We start from the raw sequence: 11,699 nt of genomic DNA, 5'->3' as shown, positions 1-11,699 counted from the left end.
TGGTCATTTGGTTCTTTGGCTCTGAAGGCCACATGAGTTACAGTTTAACTCCCCACATATTCTTTCATTCACAGCTGAAAGTATAATAAAGCTGGCTTGGATTCAGTTTCAGCACCTTAACCTTGGAGCAGTATTGGTCCCCTGATCCTCGATTTTCTCTGCTTTCTTGTGTCTCGTTTCTCATTCTCTTGCCCTATCACGCTTTCAGAAACCTTGCTTGTTGAGCTCGTCTCGACAGATTAATAGATTCAGCATAGGGATTATGATTGTATAAAACACACAGTGTTTTGTCAGTAGAAAAGTTGGTAGAGGGTCTTGCATATATGAAAATACAGGGAACAAACAAAGCAGACAACCATAGTGATGTGGGAACCACATGTCTGGAGAGCTTTCCTCCTCCCTTCCTGACTCAGGTTCTTCAGAAATTGCAGGATGACTCCATAGGAGACGAGTAAGAGCAGAAACACAATAGAGCAGATCAGTCCTCCATTGGCCACAACTAAGATGCCAATGATGTAGGGGTCAGTACAGACGAGTTTCAATAAGGGGTACATGTCACACATAAAGTGTTCAATGACATTGGGGCCACAGAATGGGAGCCTGTAAATAGTGCTAAGTTGAATTACTGAGTGCACAAAACCAACTGTGCAGGACAGCACCAGCAGAATAACACAAACCCTCTGTCTCGTGATCACCAAATAATGCAAGGGCTTACAGATGGCCACATAGCATTCGTAGGCCATTGCTAAAAGAAGAAAGACCTCTGATCCATCAAAAATGTGCTGTATAAACAGCTGAATCATGCAGTAATCAAAGGATATGATATTTTCTGCAAAGAACAAGTTTGATATCAATCTGGGTGTAATACAATAGGAATAAGTGACATCCATAAATGATAAGCAAGCAAGAAAAAAACACATTGGTGAGTTCAGGGTCTTACTGAAAGTTATAGTCACAATAATGAGCAGGTTGCCCAACACTGTCAAAATGTAGAAGAGCAAGAACATAATAAAAAGGACTTTCTGCTCCTTTGGATTCTGTGTGAGGCTCAGGAGGGCAAAGCAAGTTACATTGTTCCTTGGTTCCTTCTATTCTGGACAGGAGCTGAGTTCACATATTATGAAGCAGTTTACCTCGAAAACAAGGGGGAAAGCTTTTAGAAGAGACACAAATTTTGCTTTCTATTTATACATTCAAATGAAAGAAGATGTATGGAATATCTATTTGTGTACAGTAGTTCATAGACAACATTGTGATACCCTAGTTGATTAAGTCATAGTTCCCTACACTCAATAATAAGTATCAGAAAATACCAGATTGGTTTCTTAAGTGCTATAAGAATACTGAGACAGTGCTAAGTATCATAGTGTAAGAATATCACAATTAAACCAGAATCAGAGAGTTCTTACCAGGAATAGCAGTGCCTTACTGAGTTTTTAAGGGAAAATTAAAGGACAGGAAAAGATTGGAAGATAATTGTATGTAAATTTCTAAAATACCATTGATAAAGTCAATATGGATAATACTTGAGACTAGTTAAACTGATATACATATTCCCTGTGGGTAGATGAGTCTATGAAGAGAAGGTCACTGTCCTGGATTGCATTAGAATTTACTGAGAAGTCTTTCTGTGTGTCTGTATTTCAATGTCTCCAGTTTCCTGCCCTATAAATGCTGATGTCATCCAATGTCATGTCTCCAGCCCCTACCTCCACCCTTTTGTTGACACTTGTATGAGCAGTATCTTCAACTTTGGATATCTGGATCTGGATATCTATTTAGTATATATAACAAAACTTTTTGAAGGTTTTCCTTATTATTGGTACCTCCTTCAAAAAATCTGACAGTGCTCATCACTCCACTTTTGCAGTCATATTACAACTTTCTTTCTTTAACAAATCCTGTTGTCTCTACATTCATATTGATTCACAAATTTGATTATTTCCTATCTCCCCATTTCCTTTCTAGCCCACAGCACTAGCTTCCTGCCAAGTCTTTCCACTTTTATTCTGCCCTCCAACAACTTGGCTTTCTGAAACAGCTCAAATTACACTCTTTACATTTTGTTCTGATTATATCATTCAACTGCTCAAAATAGTTTTAGTGGATTCCAATCATGCTCTTATACTTTAATGTATCAAGATTAGTATTTATAATAACAAGTACTGTAATTACTTATTACCTTTCTATAACTGATGAAAATGAGGTCCATAATATCTCATTAATTTTCTCAAGGGCAAACATTTTTAAGTGATAAAACTAGAATCGGAAACTAACTTTGACATATTTCAATTAGTTCCTTACATTGTAAAGAAAGTCACACAATTGTGAACCCTGGTTCTCACTACTCACTACTACTCTTACCTTGTGGAAGCTTTTTCATAATCTGAGGAAAGACTTTTTAAGTTACTCATTAACTCCTGGAATTCTTGCATCCAATATGACAACATAGATTGAAAGCCTGCATTATTACATGAAGAAATATTTTCTTTTTATTCATCTGGTCATTTATTCCATGGAGTTTTCAGATTATTTGACATACTGTTTTTATCTGCATTAGAAATAGTTTAAAAGAAATTCCACAGTGCACACAAAATAAAAAAAAAAAATTTACCATATTAAGAAAATTAATCCAAAAGACAAGCAAACCCTAGGTTTACAAAGAAAGATAGAAGCTAGCCATTTCCAGGGAAATTTGTCTTAAGTGACTACTTTTCCTCTTAACTTCAAAATTAAAAAAAAAAAAAATAAGTACCACTTAATTCTTTAGCCCCATTTGATTCTACCATGTTAGTGGAGCCAGACTAGTTGACTTGCAATTTTGAGAGACTTCCTTGTGTTGCTGCAGCTGTTGTTATTTATATGTATTGCTTTAAGTCTATAAAGGATCTTCCTGAGAAATTTATATCAGTTCTTAAAAGACTATCAACTTTTTTTCCTCAGTACAATCAAAGAACACTTGACTTTTTATCCCTTCTAGCCACATTTATCATTGTCTTAGACTTGGAACGTGTCCAAGACTGATTCTTGCTTAATTAAATTGCTGGGATTTTACACTAAATTTTATTAATGCATCTGTATATACAGATACTATTGGACTACATCCCAGAATTAATTTGGGTCAGAAACATGAAACATAGAGAGAGAAAAAAAGTTTGAGAACCATATTAAGACTATTGCCAGTCAAGAACAAAATATTGACCCAACCATTTTGTTTCAGTGAAGATTAATTCATCATGTATTTCTCCTCTTGCTATAGAAAAATTTTCCTTCTTTTTATTGAGAGCTCAATTTATACTGCCTCAATGTTTGATCAAATATATATAAAAAATTTATCACCAAATCAGGTATAATAACTAAGTTTATCCCATTATTAGCTTTCTTTTAATGTAGAATACCTATATTTTACACAAACTATGCTATGGGTAAAAACACAGCAGTTACTAAAACAGGAGAAAATAGCATGTAAATTTTTCTTCCTGCATGGATCTTAAATTCTTAAGATGAAGTAGGACAATATCAAAGAAGGCAATGGCACCCCACTCCAGTACTCTTGCATGGACAGAGGAGCCTCGTGGGCTGAAGTCCATGGGGTCGCTAAGAGTCAGATACGACTGAATGACTTCACTTTCACTTTTCACTTTCCTGCATTGGAGAAGGAAATGGCAACCCACTCCAGTGTTCTTGCCTGGAGAACCCCAGGGACAGGGGAGCCTAGTGGGCTGCCCTCTATGAGGTCGCACAGAGTCAGACATGACTGAAGCAACTTAGCAGCAGCAGCAGCAGGACAATATAAGAGACACTTTAATAAAGAAGTTGTAGTCTTATTTAGTGCATATAACAAGAAATAGAGTACTGTAACAGAAACAAGAGGGAGGATTCTACTGTGGGTAATGTAATCAGCAAAGACCTTTCCTAAAAGGTGATGTTGAAGCTGAGATTGAAAGGATAGCAATTGGCTGCCATCAGAAGCTCGTTAAAGACAGCAAAATTAAGTAAAATTATCTAACTTCAGAGATGACCTGGTCTATAAGTAGAAAAATGTAAAAATTTAACAAGAATTTTTATTTCAGTGCTATGTTACAAAAGAAGGGATTTCCCCTGTGGTTCAATGGGTAAAGATTATGTCTGCAACACAAGAGACATAGGAGACATGGGTTCACTCCCTGGGTCAGGAAGATCCCCTGGAGAAGGAAATGAACCCTCTCCAATATTTCTTGCCTGAAAAATCCCCTCGACAGAGGAGCCTGGTGGGCTACCGTCCAAAGGGTCAAAAATAATTGGACAGGACTGAGCAACTAAGCACATGTTACAAAGTAGTGGTGAGAATGTTGCACTCATGTCTTGATCCAGATTTTAAAGTAAAGGTTTTTAGTCTCTTAATGTTAATTGTAATCTGAGCTGTGGATATGTCATACACCACTTTTATTACATTCAAGTACATTCCTACCATTTTTGAGAGTTTCTTTTTACTATGAAAATATATTGATTTTCTGTGCAATCAATGAGCAACACAAAAAGGAAATTAAGAATAAAATTCTCCTTGAAATAGCGTGAAAAAGAATAACATATTTGAGTAAACTTAGGCAAGGAAGCAAAAAGAATCATACACTGAAAACTATAAAACACTGCTGATAGATATTCAAGAAAAATGCATAAATGGCAAGACATTCATGAGCTGGAATATTTAATATTATTAAGATGTCAATAATACCTAAAACAGGTTTTCCCAGGTGGTGCTAGTGGTAAAGAAATCACCTGCCAATGTAGTAGGCATAAAGGATGTGGTTTGATCCCTGGGTCTGGAAGATTCCCTGGGAGAGGGCATGGCAGCCCACTCCAGGATTCTTGCTTGGAGAATCCCATGGAGAGAGGAGCCTGGTGGGCTAGAGGGGTTGCAGAGAGTCAGACACATCTAAAATGACTTAGTACACATGCACATTACTTAAAATAATCTGCATATTCAGTTCAATCTGTATCAAAATGTGAAAAAAAAAAAAAAAACGTTTTTTGCAAAAGTAGAAAATTCCAACTAAAATTTTATATTGAATTTCAAGTTATTCCAAATACATAAAACTCATACTTCCTCTTTCTAAAACACAATTTAAAGCTATGGTAATCAAAAGAATGTGCTTATGGAGTATAAAGGCATGGGCAGGCTACAGTCCAACGGTTTCAGAGTCAGACACAATTGAGAGACTGTGCTCACACACATACACATTGGCATATAGACAACCATAAGGAGATACAGGGTGGCGTGGCCAAAATAATACTGTAGAAGGACTGTGAGCTCATGTCTACACATGGGAACACCAAAATTACAACTATTTACAGACAGGCTATTGATGAGAATGACCTGAAGATTAATAGAAAAGATCCTCTATTACTAAAAATATAAGGAAGTAACCACAACAAACAGGGAGGAATAGTGGATACAGGGTATAGTCTAGTCCCATACTATGGGTAGACAACAATCAAACAAGAGGATCATCCAGTTATAGAGGTTCTACCAAAGGAGCAATGGGATGTGAGCTTCACATCAAGCTACTGAGACTAAGGGTTCTGTACTAAGAATATGAGCTCCCCAAATAATTGGCTTTTTTTTTTTTAATTTTCTGTTAGTAATTTATTCTATATAAAATAGAAAACTGGAATTATTTATTATAGAGGTCAGCATTTTCTTTTTCTTTTTCTTTTTTTTTTGTTTCTACATGTCTTTTATTTATTTATTTTAATTTTATTTTATTTTTAAACTTTACAATATTGTATTGGTTTTGCCAACATCGAAATGAATCCACCACAGGTATACATGTGTTCCCCATCCTGAACCCTCCTCCCTCCTCCCTCCCCATACCATCCCTCTGGATTGGCTTTTATTTTATTTATTTATTTATTTTTTAATTTCAAATTTTACTTTTATCTTTTTTGTTTTTAAACTTTATATAATTGTATTAGTTTTGCCAAATATCAAAATGAATCCATCACAGGTATACATGTGCTCCCCATCCTGAACCCTCCTCCCTCCTCCCTCCCCATACCATCCCTCTGGGTCGTCCCAGTGCACTAGCCCCAAGCATCCAGTATCGTGCATTGAAGCTGGACTGGCATCTCGTTTCATACATGATATTTTACATGTTTCAATGCCATTCTCCCAAATCTTCCCACCCTCTCCCTCTCCCACAGAGTCCATAAGACTGTTCTATACATCAGTGTCTCTTTTGCTGTCTCGTACCCAGGGTTATTGTTATCATCTTTCTAAATTCCATATATATGCATTAGTATACTGTATTGGTGTTTTTCCTTCTGGCTTACTTCACTCTGTATAATAGGCTCCAGTTTCATCCACCTCATTAGAACTGATTCAAATGAATTCTTTTTAATGGCTGAGTAACACTCCATTGTGTATATGTACCACAGCTTGCTTATCCATTCATCTGCTGATGGACATCTAGGTTGCTTCCATGTCCTGGCTATTATAAACAGTGCTGCGATGAACACTGGGGTACACGTGTCTCTTTCCCTTCTGGTTTCCTCAGTGTGTATGCCCAGCAGTGGGATTACTGGATCATAAGGCAGTTCTATTTCCAGTTTTTTAAGGAATCTCCACACTGTTCTCCATAGTGGCTGTACTAGTTTGCATTCCCACCAACAGTGTAAGAGGGTTCCCTTTTCTCCACACCCTCTCCAACATTTATTATTTGTAGACTTTTGGATCTCAGCCATTCTGACTGGTGTGAAATGGTACCTCATAGTGGTCTTGATTTGCATTTCTCTGATAATGAGTGATGTTGAGCATATTTTCATGTGTTTGTTAGCCATCTGTATGTCTTCTTTGGAGAAATGTCTATTTAGTTCTTTGGCCCATTTTTTGATTGGGTCATTTATTTTTCTGGAGTTGAGCTGTAGGAGTTGCTTGTATATTTTTGAGATTAGTTGTTTGTCAGTTGCTTCATTTGCTATTATTTTCTCCCATTCTGAAGGCTGTCTTTTCACCTTACTGATAGTTTTCTTTGATGTGCAGAAGCTTTTAAGGTTAATTAGGTCCCATTTGTTTATTTTTGCTTTTATTTCCGATATTCTGGGAGGTGGGTCATAGAGGATCCTGCTGTGATGTATGTCAGAGAGTGTTTTGCCTATGTTCTCCTCTGGGAGTTTTATAGTTTCTGGTCTTATGTTTAGATCTTTAATCCATTTTGAGTTTAGGATTCTTCAATATCCGCAAATCAATCAATGTAATACACCACATTAACAAATTGAAAAATAAAAACCATATGATTATCTCAATAGATAAGGAGAAAGCCTTTGACAAAATTCAACACCCATTTATGATAAAAACTCTCCAGAAAGCAGGAATAGAAGAAACATACCTCAACATAATAAAATCTATATATGACAAACCCACAGCAAACATTATCCTCAATGGTGAAAAACTGAAAGCATTTCCTATAAAGTCAGGAACAAGACAAGGGTGCCCACTTTCACCATTACTATTCAACATAGTTTTGGAAGTTTTGGCCACAGCAATCAGAGCAGAAAAAGAAATAAAAGGAATCCAAATTGGAAAAGAAGAAGTAAAACTCTCACTATTTGCAGATGACATGATCCTCTACATAGAAAACCCTAAAGACTCCACCAGAAAATTACTAGAACTAATCAATGATTATAGTAAAGTTGCAGGATATAAAATCAACTCACAGAAATCCCTTGCATTCCTATACACTAATAATGAGAAAACAGAAAGAGAAATTAAGGAAACAATTCCATTCACCATTGCAACGGAAAGAATAAAATACTTAGGAATATATCTACCTAAAGAAACTAAAGACCTATATATAGAAAACTATAAAACACTGGTGAAAGAAATCAAAGAGGACACTAACAGATGGAGAAATATACCATGTTCATGGATTGGAAGAATCAATATAGTGAAAATGAGTATACTACCCAAAGCAATTTATAGATTCAATGCAATCCCTATCAAGCTACCAACAGTATTCTTCACAGAGCTAGAACAAATAATTTCACAATTTGTATGGAAATACAAAAAACCTCGAATAGCCAAAGCGATCTTGAGAAAGAAGAATGGAACTGGAGGAATCAACCTACCTGACTTCAGGCTCTGCTACAAAGCCACAGTTATCAAGACAGTATGGTACTGGCACAAAGACAGAAATATAGATCAATGGAACAAAATAGAAAGCCCAGAGATAAATCCACGCACATATGGACACCTTATCTTTGACAAAGGAGACAAGAATATACAATGGATTAAAGACAATCTCTTTAACAAGTGGTGCTGGGAAAACTGGTCAACCACTTGTAAAAGAATGAAACTAGAACACTTTCTAACACCATACACAAAAATAAACTCAAAATGGATTGGCTTTTAAAGTCAGTGGGATATCTTTTGGGGTGAGCCAGAGGCCTTGAGAAATAGAGGCTCTAGGTCTAAAGGTCACACACTGTATAAGACCCATGACAGAAGAGTCATTTGAAAGAAAACTGAGTCAGATGCACCTGTTGATCTTGGAGAGCATGCCAGAGAGTTAGGAAGAAATTAGGACTCACCTTGGGAACATAGATACAGGCATCAGCCATTTCGGAAAGCTATCCCATGGCAAGGACACTGATGCTGGTAAGGACCATATTGGAATCCTCCTTCTAGCTTTTCAGTAGTGGGATTCAGCACTACCCAAGACAAGGTAGCACCAATCTTGAGTGCCTCAGGTCAAACAGCTAACTGGGCAAAGCACAGCCCCATCCACAATCATGCTGGCTACTGTAGATCACTTTAGCCTCCACCTGACCTGGGACTCAGGCCTCTCCATCAGTTGGTCAGTACCAACCCCAGGACCAGACTCCCACACCACTCCAAGAGGAGTAGTGGTACCAGTCCCAAGGCAACTTGGACCTAGTTTCCACCCAATTTTGCACCAAAACTAGCAACAAGACCCAGTTCCATGCACTAACGGGTTGGCACTAGCCCCAGGACCCATTGGTTCATAGCCCAGAACATTGCCACATGGACACCAGTCCTAGGACCAGAATGGCTTATCAGCTAGTTATGTCCCAATGCAGCCCACTCACCAGTGAGATAGTAGCATCCCCAGGATTCCCTAGGCACTAGCTGGGAGCTGACACCAGCTCTGCAATCCCTGTTCTAAAGCTAGAGACCCCAAGATGTGGTTCAGCTCAGCAGTGGACTGATAGCCACCTCGAGGCCTGGTCTGAGTAGGCCTTGGTTTCCATCCAATGGGCCACAGCCCTAATAACAATAGCAGACACTTGCTTCAGGAGCACCAAGATTCTGCAGCCAACCTTGTCAGAGCCAGTTTACCTTCCAGCATACCAGCACCACACCAGCACATCTTGGCTTAGCCTTGCTACCAGTACGATACAGGGTCCAGTCCAGTTCACACTGATGCCCTGAGCCAGCCTACCTGGAACTGGACTCTGCCCAGAAGTTGGTAAGAACAAACCTGAGTCTCCATGGCCAGTTTCCTTCCAACCCACACTACCCACCATGGGCCTGCACTAGGACTGGGATTTCTTGGTTAAGCAACCAGCAGTGCCAGTACCTGGTTCATCTACCAGCAGTGGAGAAACACTGGACAAGGTATGTCTATTCAAACAGTGGTAACTGGGACCACTCATGCAGTGTTCCCACAGTACTGAGCCCACAACAATAGTGGATCTTGAAGCCGCATAATGAACATTACGGAAGCATATATCTCTGGTGACCAGAGGGGAGTGTGTTTATGGAACATTTTCCACATAGGCCACTTCTTCAAGACTAAAAAAAATGAAAGCACTGATTATGTAGAAATAAAATTAAAATTTGGCAAAATTAGGTAACTGAATGATATGTTACAAATGAGCAAACACAATAAAAACCCCAAAAGAAGAGCTAAAGAAAGTGTAGATAAGTACTCTACCTCACAGAGTTTAAGGTAATGATCAGAAAAATTTCCAAAGAATTTGGAAGACTAGATGAACGGAGGAAAAAGTTCAAAGTTTTCACAGAATTGGCTGATATAAAGATTAACCAAACAGAGATGAAGAATACAATAATTGAAACACACACACACACACACTACAAAGAATCAACAGTAGATCATATGATACGGAGGAGTGGACCAGTGAGCTGAAACACAGAGTAATTTGAATTAGTAATACTGAATAGAAAAAATAATTCTTAAAATGAGGACAATTTAAAAGACCTCTAGGTATACACATGTATACCTGTGGCGGATTCATTTTGATATTTGGCAAAACTAATACAATTATGTAAAGTTTAAAAATAAAATAAAATTTAAAAAATAAATAAATAAAATAAAATTTAAAAAAATAAATAAATAAAAGACCTCTAGGCAGCATCAAGCATTATAATATTCACATTATAGAGGTACCACAAGGAAGAGAGAGAGAGGAAAGAGCAGAGAACATAGTTGAAGACATAGTAGCTAACCTTGTCCCTAACCTGGATAAAGAGACAGACATGAATATCTAGACAGCATAGAGAGCCCCAATCAGGATTAAACCAAAGATGATGCTAAGAAGTTTTGTAATTATAGTGAACAAAGTTAAAGAAAGGATATTTAATAAAGCATGGGAAAAGCAACAAGTGAGAGCAAAAGTTTTATATACAAAGAAAAGCTCAAGATGTTCAGCACTGCATAATTGGCTTTAAACACACACACACACACCAAAAAAAAAAAAAAAAAAATATATATATATATATATATATATATAAAAGGAACTTCTATAAACAAAAAAGAAATGTCATAACTAGAAATATAAAAATCATGAACAGAAAGATATCATTGGAAAAGGCAAAAATAGATTACAGGTAGTAGTAAAAATAATTCTAATACTAATGATAAATCTAGTAAGAAAGTTAGCAGAAGAAAGTAGTAAAACCATATAGCAATATATACACAGTAAGTAGTTAACCAGACCACCTGACCTGCCTCTTGAGAAATCTGTATGCAGGTCAGGAAACAACAGTTAGAACTGGACATGGAACAGGCTGGTTCCAAATAGGGAAAGGAGTACCTCAAATATACTGTCACCTTGCTTATTTAACTTATATGCAGAGTACATCATGAGAAACTCTGGACAGGATGAAGCACAAGCTGAATCAAGATTGTTGGGAGAAATATCAATAACCTCAGATATGCAGATGACACCACCCTTATGGCAGACTATGAAGAAGAAATAAAGAGCCTGTTGATGAAAGTGAAAGAGGATAGTGAAAAGTTGGCTTACAGCTCAACATTCAGAAAAATAATATCATGGCATCCGGTCCCATCACTTCAGGGCAAATAGATGGGGGAAAAGTGGAAACAGTGGCTGGCTTTATATTTTTGGGGTCCAAAATCACTGCAGGTGATGACTGCAGCCATGAAATTAAAAGACTTACTCCTTGGGAGGAAAGTTATGACCAACCTAGACAGCCTATTAAAAAGCAGAGATATTATTTTGCCAGCAAAGGTCCATCTAGTCAAGGCTATGATTTTTCCAGTAGTCATGTATGAATGTGAGAGTTGGACTGTAAAGAAAGTTAAGTGCTGAAGAATTGATGCTTTTGAACTGTGGTTTTGGAGAAGACTTTTGAGAGTCTCTTGGGCTACAAGGAGATCCAACCAGTCCATCCTAAAGGAGATCATTCCTGAATATTCATTGGAAGGACTCATGTT

At 37.4% G+C, this 11,699-nt stretch overlaps 1 pseudogene; it reads right to left on the bottom strand.

Annotated features, from left to right (window-relative positions):
- Positions 1-204: 204 nt before the first annotated feature.
- Positions 205-8,598, bottom strand: LOC147352812 (olfactory receptor 4A47-like; annotated as a pseudogene).
- Between the last annotated feature and the right edge of the window lie 3,101 nt (positions 8,599-11,699).

Source organism: Bos grunniens, chromosome 19, assembly GCF_055505025.1.
Source record: "Bos grunniens cultivar Pamir isolate PY7600 chromosome 19, Bosgru_T2T1.0, whole genome shotgun sequence".
In the NCBI taxonomy this organism is placed as follows: Eukaryota; Metazoa; Chordata; class Mammalia; order Artiodactyla; family Bovidae; genus Bos; species Bos grunniens.
This window is presented reverse-complemented; position numbering and strand designations above follow the sequence as displayed.